The sequence below is a fragment of the Triticum dicoccoides genome, chromosome 5B (genome assembly GCF_002162155.2).
Source record: "Triticum dicoccoides isolate Atlit2015 ecotype Zavitan chromosome 5B, WEW_v2.0, whole genome shotgun sequence".
NCBI lineage: Eukaryota > Viridiplantae > Streptophyta > Magnoliopsida > Poales > Poaceae > Triticum > Triticum dicoccoides.
Window position 1 is genome coordinate 710,998,255 of NC_041389.1, and position 6,969 is coordinate 711,005,223.

Sequence of the window (6,969 nt, forward strand, 5' to 3'; positions counted from 1 at the left end):
TTTTCCTGCAAAAAATCTTAAACGAGAGTTTAAAAGCAACACATAGTCACCTACATTAAACTCACGCTTTTGTATCTTTTTGTCATGCCATCTTTTAACTTTTTCCTTAAATAATTTGGCATTTTCATAAGCTTGGGTTATCCATTCATCAAGTGAGCTTATGTCAAATAACCTCTTCTCACCGGCAAGTTTGAAATCATAATTGAGCTCTTTAATACCCAATATGCCTTATGTTCTAGTTCAAGAGGTAAGTGGCAAGCTTTTCCATAAACCATTTTATATGGAAACATACCCATAGGATTTTTATATGCAGTTCTATAAGCCCATAATGCATCATTAAGTTTCTTGGACCAATTCTTTCTAGATATATTAATAGTCTTTTGTAAAATTAATTTTAGTTCTCTGTTACTCAATTCTACTTGACCGTTAGACTGTGGGTGATATGGAGATGCAATTCTATGATTAACATCATATTTAGCAAGCATTTTACGAAAGGAACCATGAATAAAATGTGAACCACCATCAGTCATTAAGTATATGGGGACTCCAAACTTCGGAAAAATAACTTCTTTAAGCATCTTAATAGAGGTGTTATGATCAGCACTACTAGTTGGAATAGCTTCTACCCATATAGTAACGTAATCAACAGCAACTAAAATATGTGTATACCCATTAGAGGCAGGAAAAGGTCCCATATAATCAAAGCCCCAAACATTAAATGGTTCAATAACAAAAGAATAGTTCATAGCCATTTCTTGATATCTACTAATATTACCAATTCTTAGACATTCATCACAAGACAAGACAAACTTACGGGCATCTTTGAAGAGAGTAGGCCAATGAAAACCAGATTGCAATACCTTATGTGCAGTTCTATCTCCAGCGTGGTGTCCTCCATATGCCTCGGAGTGACACTTGCGTAGGATCTGTTCCTATTCATGCTCAGGTACACAACGTGTAATGACACCATCTACTCCTTCTTTGTAAAGGTGTGGGTCATCCCATAAGTAATGTCTTAAATCATAAAAAAACTTTTTCTTTTGCTGGTATGTAAAACTAGGTGGTATGAATTTAGCAAAAATGTAATTAGGATAATCAGCATACCATGGAGCAGTACGAGAAGCATTTATTATAGCTAATTGTTCATCAGGAAAGCTATCATTAATTGGTAGTGGGTCATCAAGAATATTCTCTAACCTAGACAATTTGTGTGCAACGGGGTTCTCAGCTCCCTTTCTATCAATAATATGTAAATCAAATTCTTGTAGAAAGAGAACCCACCTAATAAGTCTAGGTTTAGCAACTTTCTTTTCCATAAGATATTTAATAGCAGCATGATCAGTGTGAATAGTTACTTTACAATCAACAATATAAGGTCTAAACTTACCACAAGCAAATGCAACTGCTAAAAATTCCTTTTCAGTGGTACCATAATTCCTCTGGGCACTGTCTAGAGTTTTACTAGCATATTGAATAACATTTAGCTTCTTATCAACTCCGTGTCCTAAAACATCACCTACAGCATAATCACTAGCATCACACATAATTTCAAAGGGTAAATTACAATCAGGTGGTTGAACAATAGGTGCAGAAATCAAAGCTTTCTTAAGTATTTCAAACGCTTCTACACAATCATCATGGAAGACAAAAGGAATATCTTTTTGTAATAGATTAGTCAGAGGCCTAGATATTTTAGACAAGTCCTTAATGAACCTCCTATAAAAACTGGCATGACCAAGGAAACTTCTTATACCTTTGATGTCCTTGGGACACGACATCTTTTCAATAGCATCAACTTTAGCTTTATCAACTTCAATACCTCTTTCAGAAATTTTATGCCCCAAGACAATGCCTTCATTAACAATAAAGTGGCACTTCTCCCAGTTCAAAACAAGACTAGTATCTTTGCATCTCTGCAAAACTCGTTCAAGGTTGCTCAAGCAATCATCAAAAGAGGATCCATAAACGGAGAAATCATCCATGAATACCTCACAAATATTTTCACAAAAGTCAGAGAATATAGCCATCATGCATCTTTGAAAAGTAGCAGGTGCATTACATAAACCAAAAGGGATAAGTCTATAAGCAAAAGTACCGAAAGGGCAAGTAAAAGTGGTCTTTTCTTGATCATCTGCTGACACAGGTATTTGAGAGAAACCAGAGTAACCATCTAGAAAGCAAAAATGTGTATGTTTGGATAGTCTTTTTAGCATTTGATCAATAAAAGGTAAACGGTAATGATCCTTTTTAGTAGATTTATTTAATTTGCGGAAATCAATTACCATCCTATAACCTGTAATAATTCTTTGTGGGATCAATTCATCTTTATCAATAGGAACAACAGTAATAGCTCCCTTCTTAGGGACACAATGGACAGGACTTACCCACTGACTATCAGCAACAGGATAAATTATACCTGCCTCAAGGAGTTTTAGTATTTCCTTTCTTACCACTTCCTTCATCTTAGGGTTTAGCCGTCGTTGCTGATCAATAACTGGTTTGGCGTCTTTCTCCAATTTTATTTTGTGTTGACATAGAGTGGGACTAATGCCCTTAAGATCATCAAGAGTATATCCGATAGCATCACTGTGCTTCTTCAGAGTTTTCAATAATCTTTCCTCTTCCGGCTCTGAAAGGTTAGCACTAATAATAACAGGATATATCTTCTTTTAGTCAAGATAAGCATATTTAAGAGTATCAGGTAATGCTTTAAGCTCAAACACGGGATCACCCTTAGGTGGTGGAAGATCCCCTAGGATTTCAACAGGTAAGTTGTGTTTCAAAATAGGACCCTGTTTAAAGAATACTTCATCTATTTCCCTTCTTTCATTCATGAACATATCATTTTCATGGTCTAGCAAATATTGTTCTAAAGGATCAGTAGGAGGCACAACAATAGAAGAAAGACCAATAATTTCATCCTTACTAGACAGTTCTTTATCATGGGATTGTCTATGAAATTTAGCAAAAATAAACTCATGATTCATATCATCCAAGCAAATCGTGACAACATCTTTTTTGCAATCAATTCTAGCATTAACAATATTCAAGAATGGTCTACCAAATACGATGGGACAAAAGTCATCTTGTGGGGAACCAAGAATAAGAAAATCAGCAGGATATTTAACTTTCCCACACAAGACTTCAACATCTCTAACAATCCCAATTGGTGAAATAGTATCTCTATTGACAAGCTTAATTGTAACATCAATATCTTCTATCTCAGCAGGTGCAATAACATGCATAATTTCTTGATATAAGGAAATAGGTATTGCACTAGCACTAGCACCCATATCACATAAGCCATGATAACAATGATCTCCTATTTTATTAGAAATAACAGGCATGCCTACAACAGGTCTATGTTTCTTAGCATCAGGTCTAGCAATTCTAGCAGCTTCATCACAGAAATAAATAACATGCCCATCAATATTATCAGCCAAGAGATTTTTAACCACAGCAATATTAGGTTCAACTTTAATTTTCTCAGGTGGTGTAGGTGTTTTAGTATTACTCTTACGAACCACAGTTGAAGTTTTAGCATGATCTTTTATCCTAATAGGGAAAGGAGGCTTCTCAATATAAGTAGTAGGGACAATAGGATCACTATAAGTGATAGTATTTTCTTCAACTTTAATAGGTGCAACTACTTTTACTTCAGTGGGAGGATTATATTTAAACCACTTCTCCTTAGGGAGATCAACATGAGTAGCAAATGATTCACAGAAAGAAGATACTATCTCAGAGTCGAGTCCATATTTACTACTAAATCCACGAAAAGCATCGGTATCCATAAAAGATTTAACACAATCAAACTTAGGTGTGATACCTGACTCCTTACCATCGTCGGAATCCCAATCGTCAGTGTTGCGTTTAATTCTTTCCAATAAATCCCACTTGAATTCAATAGTTTTCATCATAAAAGACCCAACACAAGAAGTATCAAGCATTGTGCGATTGTTGAGAGAAAGCCGAGCATAAAATTTTTGAATAATCATTTCTCTTGATAGCTCACACTACTAGAGAAAAGCTTACCACTAGCGCTTGTTTTTGTGCTACCAGTAGCGCGGGGGCCAGCTCTACTGCTACGGCGCTACAACTATTTTGTAGCAGTAGCGCGTTTCTAGACCAGTGCTACTGGTAAGTTCAAGTACTAGTAGCACGTTTTTAGGCCAGCGCTACTGCTAACATTTATATTTTTTTATATTTTGGCATTGTACATGTTTAAACAGATATATCTTTTATACAATAACAACTCATCATGAACTAGTCTGTTTAAATAACATATTCATTACCAGTAGTCATCACCACCAAACAATGTTCGTCAATGAGACATCATATATATAACAAGTTGGTCACTAGTCATAATCACAACTCCTCATCCTCCTCATCAACTCTAACACATTATAGCACATAATAACACATTCTACCTAGGACCTACTCCTCTCATAGGACTTACTCTACCCTCTCTTAGGTAAAATATCATAAAACAAGATAGGCATTGACTCTTCATTAAGAAAACTGAACTCTCCATAATGAAGAACAGGGATCATCTTGTCTCCAAGTCTTGGCCTACGCACAATGTTGCTTCCAAGTAGCTCTCTACGATGGTTGAAACATTTTTTCCAATCATTTATTATCATGGCTTCCTCGCTTTTAGAAATCCGGTATGGACAGGAGTGATGTGGATACTGTGGCTGACCTGGCCGTGGTGGCCGTAAGCTCATAACATCAACGCGGCCTCTTGGCAATATCAGATGAGGCACACAATCCATCGGGATTTTCTGTTCAAAAACATAGTAATAACTTTGTAGTTAGCAATGTAGTTTAGTTTTAGAAAAATTTATGCAAAAGATGCACGGATGTCGTAATAGTAGAAAATCTTACCATGCTATCTCCATTGATGTTACCGTAGCACACCGCATGCACTAGTGACACATATTGACCATAATTTTGAGGAATTCGATAATAGCTAGTGTAATTCTCAAGATCAGAAAAAAAAGTGATAAGACCATCTTTTCCTTATAAGTTAATTGTGCTTCATCATTGTAGTAGTAGGTTATGTCTACCATCTTCCGTACATTTTTTGAAGAATGAAAATAAGCTGTCAATGGAAATAAGCTGTCAAATATTTTGAAATAAACAATATAAATTACTTAGTAAATATGTTTCAGAAACTCACACATCGGTAGAACTGGAAGCGTGTCAACAAGGACCCAAATGGTCATATCATTTTCGTCGATGTCAAGATCACCAAGATCGAAGGTGAGAAGCATACCCTCATGAAAATCATACGCCTTGGAAAGGGCTTCCCAATTCGGGCAACCAAAATTGGATGAGTTCATAGAATTGTATAGTTTTACAGCAAAATCATAACCATGATGGGTCCTTAGTTGAATTATCTTTGTCTCCGTGCTTTCATGATCTTCAAAACCCATCTTCTCCAAGACATAGCGTCTTGCATGGCATGGGATAAGCTAGTTGAATTGTAAAAGACGGAAATTAGACATTGAAGAAGCAGAGAAGTCATGCAAAAATAACAAAAAACACTTGTCATCATTGCGTACCGTATCAACATCGAAGGTCTCTTGGAGCTTGATGCTGAAGCTGACCTTCTACCAGGTGAGGCCTGTCGCACAGGCCGCGCTCATCTTCGCAGTAATCGCACATAGCGAATTCCCTTTCGTCGTCAGACATTTCCTAATAGGTAATTAATAATTCATCATGAATACATATGTAGTAGTTTGTAGCACAAACCGCGCTCATCTTTTGCATTCAGTAAGCAAATAACTAATAGGTAATTAATAATTCATCATCGAATACATATATATTAGTTGTAGCAAAGATCATCATATAATATCACTAATACATCTCGAATGATAGATCCTCTAGGTTCAGTGGGCCGCGGTGCACACCCAAAGAGAAGGAACCATCACCGGATCATAGCTCCGGTGAGATCCCCAAAGAATCTGCCAGGTATTGGAGAACCGGCCGTTCGCCAACGCAATCAAGTAGTGTTGGACGTGCGCGTTCTCCTCCATGACACGGTGTTGTACCACCTGCGCGGGGGACTGAAGCCTCTCCACCGATGCAAGCCCACGTGACCGCCACCAAAGAAGCTCCGGGTCGACGACGGGCTGGCTCCTCACTAAGCTGCGCTCACCAGAAGGTAGCACAACCCAGTACCAGCCCGGCGGAGCCCAGTCCCGGACATGGCCCCTCGGCTCAAGCAGGATTCCTCCGCTGAGTCGACGACGAGGATGCGTGATAGGCATCGTCGACGTCGAGAACAAAATGCTTAATTATGAAAACAAAATTAATAAACACTTAGCAAAATTTGACATGACCTTTGCTAAAAACAGGACCAATCAAGCGCCTGAAATTTGCCAGAACGTAAACGAATCGACATTTCTGGCAAAACATAGGCTACTCAGAAAAATATGACATGTCCAAAATGTGACATGTTCAAAATATGACATGTCCACTGCAAATTTGCATATAACAGGAAAAATTGCTTTAACTAAAAAAGTAACAACAATTGCTTTAACTAAAAAATACCTAGAATTCTATTAACTACACGTAAAACAACTAAAACACGTAAAATTCTATTAACCACACCTAAAACAACTAAACCACCTAAAATTTTGTTAACTACACCTAAAACAACTAAAACACCTAAAACTCTTTTAAATACACTTAAAACGAATTCAACATCATTCTAAGAACACCTACATTGTTCTAAGAACCTACCTTTTTAACTAAAACACCTACAAATTTAACTAAAACACCTAAAATTTCAACTAAAACACCTACATTATTTAACTAAAACACCTACAAATTTAACTAAAACACCTAAAAATTAACTACTCTCTAATAACTATAACTAGGGAGTGAGGGAGGAGTACCTCTCGGTGGAGGAGGGCCAGCGCGGGGGGGCGACCGGTAGGGGAGGATGGCCGGTGTGGGGGG